The following is a 12,704-nucleotide window of genomic DNA, read 5'->3' as shown; positions in this document are numbered from 1 at the left end:
AGCTAAACCCAAAAATTAGTGTAAGGCCCCGCTCCCGGTAACCCTACTTTGGTGTTGGATTTACTCATAAACACAATTCTAACATCAGAGTTAATTTAAACTTTCGCGGAATAATTTAAAACTTCAACATCACATTACAAACATTCATTTTTGTCATACAAATTGTCTTTTCATAACATAGCATAAAATAGTCTTGACACTTCTTCATAGATGCCAGTCTCTTTAGCTCACGCCATGTGTCCCGTCTCAAGCCAGCTGCCTCAACCTATCTGCCTGCGTGCATACTAAAAGTCAGCTACGCTGAGTGAGTTCTAGTTAATCAATTTAACATACAATACATTCTTATCCTTACTCATACGCGTCCGAAGATACGTATTCATACCTTACTTTGCTATTACTTCTTTCACACATACTTTATATACATGCATACGTACTTACATACTTTATTTCATAAAACCCTATGGTATACCATAAGCTATTCTACATTAAACATCACAAATATTGTAAGGGTCTGGTCCCTATCATCACAGATATTATAAGGGTCTGGTTCCTAACATCACAGATATTATAAGGGTCTGGTACCTAACATCACAGATAATATAAGGGTCTAGTACCTACTGCCTCGAATAACCATACCTTTATCATACGTGTGTATTTTACCTGTCTCATGTATATAATAATATATGTATATACATACTCATTCATACTATCATTATATAGTAATAACATCCAATACATAGTCATACACGTATCATACATGTATCAATTAAGTAAATGTATTAACTATCACATAGGAGTATGCACACAGCCCCGAAAACATTTCAAAGAGAAATGGGGCTAGAACTCACCTGGAGTCGGTTTCTCTCGCCGTTAATGGTAATGCCCTTCCTTAGTTGAGCACGGCTAACTGTACAATACATTACGCGTGTCAATTATCCATTACTACTACTTCCTACATCTAATTTAATGAAATTCACATCTAATAGGGGTCCGGGGCAACGCCCCTGGTAGCGAGGTCTAGGGGCGGCAGCCCCTAGCAGGGTCCAAGGGGCAGCGCCCCTGGCTGGGGTTGAAAAATTTTATTTTCATTAACAGTCCTTTAACAAAAACGCATCAGAAAACTAATTTCATGAAATTTCGCATGGGAATTTCGCTTTGCATGGTTTTTCGCTTCGCATGGCCATGCAATGCGAAATAACCTTTTTCGCTTTGCATGGCTGTGCGATGCGAAACAACCTTTTTCGCTTCGCATGGAACTTTCTCGCTTCGCATGGTCATGCGATGCGAAATAACCTTTTTTTCGCTTCGCATGGCTGTGCGATGCGAAATGACCTTTTTCGCTTCGCATGGTCATGCGATGCGAAATAACCTTTTTCGCTTCGCATGGCTGTGCGAAATTTTTCCTTTTCTTCGTTTTTACCATTTTAAAGCCATCTCCCGACACATTCTGACCCCATGCACCTGATCCTGAACCCATATCTCTCATAGTCCGACGCCACCTTTTCACCTTAAAGTGCACCCAAGAGGTTATAACTTACCAAGTTTATATTTTCTTACATTTCACAACCCAATCTATCATCATATCTGTTTGCATGCCGATTCTAACCATAAAACTTAACCATTTAAACCGAAACTACCTTTTGCTTCAGGTTCGAGTTCAGATCAGGACAACATGCAGGATCTTCCAAACGTTTCTTGTTGCTCGATGACGTTGAACACGAGATTCACCTTTCTTTTGCTCGGATTTGGATCCGAGTGTTTGAGAGAAGAAGTGTGTGTGTTTTTAGTGTGTGGGGAGGGAGACAAAATGGTGAAATGGTGAGTGGGTTGGGTTTATATAGTGGGTTATGGGTCCCACCACCCACTCTCCATTCCCATTTCAAATCCTTATCCAAACATTTAACACACGACTAACTTAACGACACACAGTTAATAACAAAACTTTCCGTCATTTATTATTTAACAAAAAGTTGGATGTTACAATTGGCGGATTTCTTTCGGTGACTTTGGGGCTTGCCAATTTTTGATGGCTTCAATCTTACTCGGGTCTACATGGATTCCATGTCGATTAACAACGTGCCCTAAAAATTGAACCTCTTGTAGCCAAAATTCACATTTTGATAATTTGGCAAATAACTTTTCCTGCCTCAACAACTCCAAAATTGTTCGTAAATGCTGATCGTGGTCCTCTTTGGTTTTCGAATATATCAAAATGTCATCAATAAACACGATAACAAATTTGTCAAGGTACGGTTTACAAATTCATAAGATCCATGAAAACTGCGGGAGCATTAGTCAGCCCGAACGGCATAACTAAGAATTCGTAATGGCCATAACGAATTCAGAACGCTGTTTTAGACACATCTTCCTCTTGAATCTTAACTTGATGGTAACCGGATCGAAGGTCAATTTTTGAGAAATAGTTTGCCCCTTGAAGTTGATCAAATAAGTCGTCTATTCGTGGAAGAGGGTATCGGTTTTTGATGGTAACTTTGTTTAATTCCCGGTAATCGATGCACATTCTAAAACTTCCATCTTTCTTCTTTACGAACAATACCGGCGCTCCCCAAGGAGAATAACTAGGACGTATGAAACCTTTATCTAACAACTCCTGTAACTGGTTGGATAATTCTTGCATTTCAGAGGGTGTCAGTCGGTAAGGTGCCTTAGCAATATGGGCTGATCCTGGGATTAAGTCTATAAAGAATTCAACCTGTCGGTTCGGTGGTAATCCAGGTAAATCGTCAGGAAAGACATCGGGGTATTCACGTAAAACGGGGATATCTTCTATGCGTTTCTTGTAACACCCGTTAATTTCCGGTTTAAAGATTTTAAGCATGTAAGTATGTATCTTTCTTGGGAGTTATCTGGCATCTTTCGTTGACCCGACCATCTTCCCGGTACGTTAAGTTATCTAATATTTTCTTTCAAGTTTCCAAATCTTTCAAATTTGAGGGGCTTGGATGAAACATTTTTATATTATAACAATAAACAAACAAAAAAAAACCTAATCCTAGCCACTCTTGTCCGATCGGCAGCTTTAAGCCCCCCCCCCCCCCCCCGTGCGATCTCCGGCCAAGATTAAGCCATAAAACTTCAATTCAAGGTTAATATAACGTCCATGCAAGTCGTTTTCACCATTAAACCCGTTATCAAACACGTTAGGGTTGAGTTTTGATGATAACAGTTTGCCGACAGATTCATATACGTTTATTGTAGGGTCTGTAATGCGATGATATTCCATTGATTTTGATCGATTCTTTCCATGATGTTCTAGTCTGAGTCTAGTTTCCAGAAAGGTATAATATGTAATTTTTGGACGAGATTTGAATGGTGTAAGATCGAGTGTCAAAGCTGATGCGGGATGACGGATTCTGGTCTGTCTTCCCGACATCATAACTCTCTTTCAACAAGTCCAAATCAGTTGGTTCCACTTCTGGAACTTAATATTTTGAGTTAAGAATCAAACCCAATTGGAATCGTTTAATTTGGTTTGGTAATTAATTTTATAAAAATAAAATCATTTTGTTGCGCACTGAAATAGCTGCACGTACCTTGCTGTATTGGAGGAATTTTTATAATTTTTGTGTCCACTAGAAAAATATAATAAAAATATTTTTATAAACCTAAGAAATTTATTAAAGTCTGGTAAAAATTTAATAATTTATTTCAAAGGGTATCCTATGTAATTAAATGCATCTTCGCATGCTAAAAACTGCACGTTTTACTTGTTATTGATTGATAAGTTCGTTTTAGGCTTAACCAGTGGATGTTCAATTGTGTTCTTGTCGGGGCTGTTTGAAGAAAGTTTTTGCACCACAATCTTCCTAGGTATGTCCGGTATATCATACTTAAGTATCGTGTTCATTGGTGATCGTTAGATTGGTCAACTAGTTATCATTAGAAAGATTGTGTTCGGTTGACTAGAATTGTAGTTGGATGCGTTTAACGCGAGGGTTGAAGTGATTAACGACCAATTCAGCTCGGGGACACTTGGTTCGGTGTACGGGCTGTTGAAAAATCATTTTTATAAGTTATGGGGCTGAATTGGTTGTCGGTTACTCCAACGGGTCGGTACAACGCGCAATTTCATTTATTGAGTAGTTGGTGCGTTGTACTTGCGAATTACCGACCCATTTGACTCGTGTAGCGTCGTGTGGACTTGTTGGCTGTGATTTTATCATGTTGGGTCCACACGGGGCTGAGTTGGATGTAAATGGCCTAATCGAATCTTAAATGCGCGTATTAGCATCACCTAGTGCTTCTGAGGGTAATTTGGGAATTCTTTATTCCCAGGAGTGTCTAAGGGTCGTTTTGGTGAATGTGAGGCCTCGGGGGCTGTTGTGATTTATTTTAATGAGGTCAAGGCTTTAGGTGACCCGAACCCCGTTAGAACGTTTCGTAGGGTAAACGAGTCATCTTGATGTCATTAGTATTGATTGAATGTAAACCGACATGTGTTTGAGTCTTGGGATTACTTAGGGATCATCTGGCTTGTGGTAAATACGCGTCTTGTGTCAGGTGAGTTCATGATGCCCCTTTTTAACTGTTTTTAAGTTTTGGGCTAGCATGCACACCTAAGTGATTTTACTTGATGAAACGTTTAAACTATTTTATATAGGCTTGCTAGTATATGGTAGGCCTTGGCATGTTATAGTATGTGTATATATATATATATATATATATATATATATATTATTGTATGACCTATCTTTGGCGATGTTGTAGTCATATCGACTACGGATGTTGCGTATGCCTACTTTGTGTTTGCATACGTTGATGAGATGTTACGTGTTTGGGTTGTACGTTTGCTCGACCCTGATGTTATTACTTGGATATATATATATATACACTTATATATATAGGGATGCACTTATAAAGATGTTTATATGTAGGTTTGTATTGTATATATACATAAGGATGATTATTTTTCAAAGATGATAGCCTAACTGATGTATCTCTTTTATAGTTTAAAACCTTTGGGAATGACTATTATGATTGATGTTATTTATTAAAACTTGAACTCACTCAGCTCAACCTGACTTTGTGTGCATGTTAGTGTGAGTTTCAGGTTAGAATGTGGACGCATTACCGCTTGGACGTGCACGAAGCTACTTGGACGGTGGAGGGCATGCTTAGTCGGATGTTTCAATAATAATAAACGTTTTCTTTTTAACATCTATTTAAATACATTTAAATTGGTTTTGGGCATAACTCCCGGGTTTTGGGAACTTATTTTATTATTTATGTTTTCCGTTGAATTATACTCTGAGATGCTTATTTTAATGAAATGAACTGTTTTCAAGTTTAAGTATTTTTACAAGTGTTTTGTATGAATACCAACTGTAGGATTCCTGGGATTCGGGGTCTTACAGGGTTCTTTATGGTCACATTTACCAAGAATGTCATACAACCTTGGCGTAAACATTTCAACACTTTGAGATGAGACACGAGAGGTAATATCGAACCAGACTTCTCTCCTTGTACCACAATCATCTCACCATTCGAAAAGGGGATTTTAACTGTCTTGTCATTACACACAATCTCTGCCTTATACTTGGTTAACCAGTCCATGCTGACAATAACATCAAAACTTCCTAACTCTACAGGGAGTAGGTCAATAAGGAATGAGTGGTCATTTAGAATAATGGAACAGTTTTGGACTATTTGATTGACAGTTATAGAGTTACGTTAGCGAGTTCTATAGTATAGGGATTTGTTAGTTCACTAACTAGCATATTTCCCAGGGATACAAAGCTAGAGGAAACGAAACTTCTATCGGCACCAATATCAAATAATACAGAAGCATATTGATCAGAAACTACAAATGTACCTGTTACAACGTTCGGGTCTTGTCGTGCTTCTCCTGACCCGATAATAAACGCGCGTCCTCTAGGCGCCCTAGAAGTCAATGCTTGGTTCCGACCGGTGACTGCTCCTTGATTCAGCTTGGGGCAGTCCTTTCTAAAATGCTCCGTGCTACCACATTCATAGCAAGAACAGCGGGTTACTGGTGCTGTGATTTATTGGATAGGTTGTTGACGAATCGGTTGCGGTCTAGGTGGTTGCGGACGGCGAGGTTGAGTTGCCTGGGTTGGTCGGTTGACAATTCCCATACTGACTCTTCAACTAGGGCCATTATGCCCCGTTCTCCCACACTTCTGACAAACTAACGGTCTGCACTCACCCACGTGATGAAAACTACATTTATCACATTTTGGCCATGGTCCCTTTTACCAGTCTTGTTTCACCTCAGAACTGATCATGACATAATTTTGTATTGTCGGGCGTGCACATTTATTTGCTGGCCTTCCTTGTGACTCTGATCCATAATTGGTTCGCTTCATACCCGATGTTTCCCTGGCCATTCTCAACATTCCACTTCTTAACAAGTCAAAAGTTACAATGCCGGCTTGAGTCACGGCATTCTCAAATGATGTATGACCAACAGAGTTCACCAAACTCCTCACTTCTGGGGCTAAACCCCAAATATAACGTTCAATTCATTTGTCTTCAAGAGTTACTAACCATGGTACTAGGCGAGCCAGCTCATTGAAGCGGTTGGTATACCCCAGATGATCCGCTCTTTTCATCTCTAGACCCCAGAGTTCATGTTCTAACCTCTGTATTTCGTTCTTTGGGCAAAAATGTTCTAGCATCAATGTTTTAAGTTCAGCCCATGTCATGCGATTAATTGTATCTTGACCTTTTATTTGCACCGTGGTGTTCCACCACATCAATGCATGATCCGTAAACGTAGAGGCGACATACTTGACAATGCTTTCGGGTGGACAATTGCTGATATTGAGGACAGATTCAGTCTTCTCGATCCATTTGATTAACCCGTTTGGCCCTTCAGTGCCCTTGAAATCAATCGGTTTACAGGCCATAAAGTTTTTAATCGAATATTCTCTTCGAGGGGGATTAGGGTTGTTATTGTTATTGTTTGGGTTTGGTGGAGGATTATTGTTGTTGACGTTATTGGTATCAGGTGGGGGATTATTTGCATTGGGAGGGGCATTTGTATTAGGTGGGGAATTATTATTTGTGACTGTTTCATTCTTGGTTGGGGGAGCATTATTGATTTGTTGCTGGTTTGTTTGTATATTGGCATTAACACCGGCAGTTACTTGTGTTACAATAAGTGGTATTGCTGCCAGCATTTGCCGAGCAATCATCTCGGCTATTTATACTTCAGTCATGGGGGTTGCTTTCTTTGGGGCCATTCTATAATGATAAACAAATATAAGCCAATTAATAATAATTCCAGTCTACGGCACTGTGTAATAATAATCACAATAAATGTTGTACAGGTAAACCAGATAACATACTGACATTTCACAAATTGTTCTGTACATTGATAACAAAAGATACATAGACTTAGCCTGATAAAAGCCAGTGCTTGTATGTATATATCAAAACCTGTCACTAAGTGACTGTTAGACTTAACCCTGTAAGGGTCAGTACTTGTAATAATGTACAAAATTGTGCCCCATGTTAACATAACATACTACTATATACATACATGGAGTATCAAAAGATCACGTACACATATTTGTAACATCCTGCATCTATCCATACAAACTGTCACCCTATCCAAACATCAACGGTGGTAGGCATCTGACTGCTGCAAGCTCAGTACTATCTGCTGTAGCGTCAATAAGCACTGGGTCACGTCCCTCCTTTCCTGGTTAATGTTAGCTATGGCTATCGAGTGGTCTATCACACGGTCGGTCAAGACAGCCATCCAAGAGTTGTTTCCTGCGTTTGGGAGGTCAGGGCGAGGGGCATGTATACTCAACAAACGGGAAGATGAAGTATCTGCCCTAAGACGTGAAGGTCCTCCCCGGTAGTGGGTAGATCTGAATGGAATCGAGGTAGGGTCAATCGGGGTTACCCGAATACGAGCAGTCTGTTGGACTCGTGCAATAGCTGAAGTCGTCGACGACAGGTGAATAGGTGGAGTGGGTGATCTGGCTATTCTAGCAGGTGAATGGTACTAACTGTTAACTTCGTTTTGATCCCTGCGTAGTGACCTGGGTGGATAACTATCGCATCTGTAGCCGGACAGATCAGACACATTTCTGGGTAGCTCTCTACAAATCACTTCTTTTTCCACCTCTTCCTCATCCTCCTCCGGTTCCTCTTCTGGGTCCTCCTTCTCTGGATCCTCCTCTGTTTCCTCCTCTAGATCCTCCTCTGGATCCTCCTCCTCAGCAGAGATTATCGGTTCTTCTTCCGGTACGTAGTCGTTATTCCTTGACATGACTCTGCACAAAGGTTAGTTATAAGAATAATATCTATTGCTAGCGCTAACTATTGTCGGAGAGATTAATTAACTAAGCCAAATTTAATATTAATTATATTAGAATATAATATTAGTTTATTAAAATTTTAATTTTAATTATTATTAAAATTAATACTGAATATAAATGAATATAATATTCATAATAAGATTTACCGTCATCAACAATATCGTACGTATATGTATTTATACACCTTGATTCAGATAAGCACGTATGGGTGTTACATATATATATACTTACACGTTACCTTTTATACACATATGTTGCCACTTTTACTTAACCACACGTTCCGCGACTTCACCCCGAATTCCCTCGTACAAGCAAGTCTGTTATTATGTTCCGAACCACAATAACTCACTTGCCCAACAAGTTCATCCCGACATTCATCAGTATATAATATTAAATTATTATTTAAATATTTTCCCAGAGTTAATCGAGCCTACAGTTATATTTTAGGTATCCCAAAGGATAACCTAATCCTTTATAACCAATGACTCTGATACCAACTTCTGTCACACCCTGACTAGCACAATGCGGAAGTGTAAAACGGGAATGTAACAGACACCTCTGGTATCAACAACATTTTTTATAAAATTAGCATTATATTACATTTCATTGTTCTATCATTGTTTTACAGTCTACGTGTTACAAACAGAACTAGTTTGTTGACTGTACGATCTTACTACGAACACCCTTGCTTCTATTCACATAGCATCAACCACACACCTTGAGCAAGTAACAGATCACCAAATCATTCCGATTTAGGTACACCTGAAAAGCAGTTTAAAACGGGTCAACTACTAGAGTTGGTGAGTTTCACGAGTTTCAAGAAAATAGTTATGAGTATTCACAAGTTAACACTTGTAATCATGTTATAAGTATGTATGTATGTAAATGATGTAATTATGCTAAGATATAGTGAAGCCTTGACTATTTATGCTGCGTGCATCCATTTCTCACGCCCAATCAACCACTATGGCCCCCTTTCCGCCCACAATATGCCCCAAGTAGCTATGTCAAACACTACATAGCGTGTTTGTGTATTAATGGTCATGTGCAAACGGGGTAAAGTCTCAGCAACACATGCCGGCTCCGTTTGGGTTTGTCAAACCAATAGTACTATTCACAAGCCACCGGCTCGAAGTTAATCACTGTGTTAGTGGAGACTTTTGTGTGTTAGCACTTAGATAATTCACATCAATACATGTTTCAGGTATGTATGTAATCAACATGCTTTTCACTCCAAAAGTTCGTAAAACAGTTCAGAAGTGGGGTCATGAAACTCACTGTTTAGTAGATAATCAGTAGCACGTCAGTTCGAGGTTTGTGTAACTTGTAATCACCGTTTCCTATAATCAATATTATAATAATATTAATATTTTAATATTATTATAATCTCAATACTAAACTAGGTTGTATAACTAATCTGGGTACAGTTGGAACGCCCAGAAAGTGGCAATAGGCTTAGATTGTGATGTTGTTCAATGTCTAGTTCTTAAAACCGAACTTGGCTCAGATTCCCGTTTTCCCAGCTGGGCCAAGTTGTTCGTTTACGCGTTCAGAAAACAGTTATGGGAAAATAAGCTTGTGTAAATGTGTTGGTTAATGAAATGATTAAGTTATAAAGAAAGATCATATATTGGGGTCCCGGATTAGCTACGGGGCCCGTTTCCGTTTATTCAGTTTGATTTGAGAAGAAACGCGCACAATCTATCCAGATTGTCCAGGTTTCTAATAGAAAGGTTCGTTTTTACTTAATTAATCCAAAAATATGATCTTTGATGACTCATGGTGTTCTGATATTCCCGCAGGTTCGTTAGTCGCGAACTTGGCGGTTTTTATAATAACTGAATTTGTTTAATATTCAAATTAGCATAATTAATTAACCGTTAACCATTAATTTATGAAAATTTAGCCACTTATCAATTAATATATGTATATTTTTATAAAAATATTTCTGAATTATTTACTAATTTATTAATTTATAAAAATTCATTTTATCAGCTATATTTCGCCTGAAAAGTGGCAACATATTACTAATATTTTAGCTTAAGTTGTTTGCTATCGAACTGAGCATGCTTTCGTTTAAGTTGTTTGCTATCGAACTGAGGCCATATTACTAATATTTTAGCTTATATTAGACGTATATCACTTATGGATGGCCCCCCGGGATATCTGGGTCATAACCCGACCCGTTCGGTTAATCGTTCGTTTGTTACGCAAAAAGCGTTTATTTGCTTAATCGATAAATACGTACTGAGGTGTACCTTGTTTTCGCTCAAATGTCACACTTGATGTATTGGAAAACTGAAAAGGAACCTGAACAACAAGTGTGATCAATCTTGGAGGCGTTAAGGCAGGAGGAATTGTCCAAGTATGAATTCTAGCTACAAGGAATATGATTTTTCGAACACGTTATTAGTTGACACGGAATTTACATACACTTGAGCAAAACGGATAAACACCAGAGTCAACAAAAGAAATTTGCCAACTTTTGGAACTAGCTGAGTATTATCAGTGCTTCGTTGTACACTTTCCAGTTTAGCCCACCTTTAACCCTTTCAACCCAAAAAAAAAAAAAAGACCGAATTTATAACTGGGAAGAAGAACCAGAAAAGGTTTTTCAATTGCTGAAACAGAAACTAAGTTCAAACCAGATGCTCAGTCTCCCAGAAAGGACTGATGATCTTGTAATCCATTGTGATAAATCCCGAGAAGAATTAGAGTGTGTACTAATGCGGAGAAACAAGGTTATAGCATATGCTTCCCGACAATCAAAAACGCATGAGAAAATTATACTATCCTTAACCCGGAGTATGGGGCGATTATTTGCATCTAACGCATGGGCATTCTACTATTATACCATCAAACACACAAATTACAGGAATCGCAGAAGCTTATGACCTGCAATTGATCTGACAAAGCTGAATATGGGATAAGGAAAACGAGTAGAATTGTGGAACAAGTGTAATTGTGAAAACCGATGCCTAAAGATGAAGGGATAAAATTTAAACATTGGAAAGTACGGGTATTGGAAACGATAGTTTAGACAAACCTTATTGGGCAAATTCATCTCGCCCAAAAGAAAACTCTAAGAACCTAACAGTTAGAAAACAAAATCCTACACGAGGTTGAGCAAACCTTTGAAAGAAAAACTGATAAACATCTGTACCTCAGACAAACCGAGTCTAGAATAATCTAAAACAGAGTATCAAGAACCCTCAGTAATGTTACAACAACCGTAAACACCCAGTGGAAGTGGGAATAGATTACTATGAACCTCGTAACACCTTTTCATAAATCATTCCTAGAATGCAGTATAGTCCTGTACTAGTCAACCCACCAACTTAATTTGCATACTCTCTCCCGATCCATAACAACTACATGATTGAAAGGCACGCCTATAATTATGTCAACAAAATCATACCTCGCCATGGTATGTCTATTTAGATTGCTTCGGACTGAGATAGTCATTTCGCTTCTTATGTTCTGACAAACTTAAGAAACCGAATCGTTTTAACCTCGACCTGTTTTTCCCAAACAAGCGATCGACTTGGACAAACTATACAGACACTGAAAGAATTACCAAATCTTAGAGAAATTTAGGACCAACATTTTCACTGGTCTAATCCTCGAATACTAACAGTTATCATAATATTATACAAGCAGCACTGTAACCGGTACAATACGAACAAGAACATGAATTGATACTTTAATAGTCTAAAAGTTGACAACACTCACAATGTGAAATCTAATTTGATTCCGGAAATCATAGATAAAACTATATCGATGTACATTATGAATTGTTGACCTTTGAAAAGCGTTTTTCGAGTTGAGGAAACTGAGAGGTTGACACCAACATATACGGAACCATACGAAGTTATCCTGAAATTTAATCTCATAGCAAATCAACTAAAACCATATTTAGTGTCGAGTTTTAGTCCTACTAGTAATTTCCTATATACCAAAACAATCAAATGCCTTACTGAAGAGGCGGCGATAGTACTGCTTGGAAACTCATACATAACTAAACTTGGTAAAGAATCCGTATAAATATCAGGTGGGGAGGTCAAACAGTTATGACTCAACAAATATTCATAAAATGCCTTATAATAGGGAATTATATACATTTGAAAACGGAATCAAATATTCTTGTTTGTTCCTAAGAAGCTTTTAACTGGCATATTGAATTTCGGGGACAAAATTTCTTAACAGGGGGAGAATGTGACATTTGAGGCAAAACCTGGTACACCTCAGTACGTATTTACCGATTAAGCAATTAAACGCTTATTACGTAATGAACGAACGATTAACCGAATGGGTCTGGTTATGACCCAGATATCTCGGGAGGCCATCTATAAGTGATCTAAGATTAATATAAGCTAATATATTAGTTTT

Source organism: Bidens hawaiensis, unplaced genomic scaffold (genome assembly GCF_021521415.1).
Source record: "Bidens hawaiensis isolate Kalapana, Puna unplaced genomic scaffold, B.hawaiensis_p1.1 tig00000284_1, whole genome shotgun sequence".
In the NCBI taxonomy this organism is placed as follows: Eukaryota; Viridiplantae; Streptophyta; class Magnoliopsida; order Asterales; family Asteraceae; genus Bidens; species Bidens hawaiensis.
The sequence above is the reverse complement of the archived record's forward strand: the minus strand, read 5'-3'. Positions refer to the sequence as shown.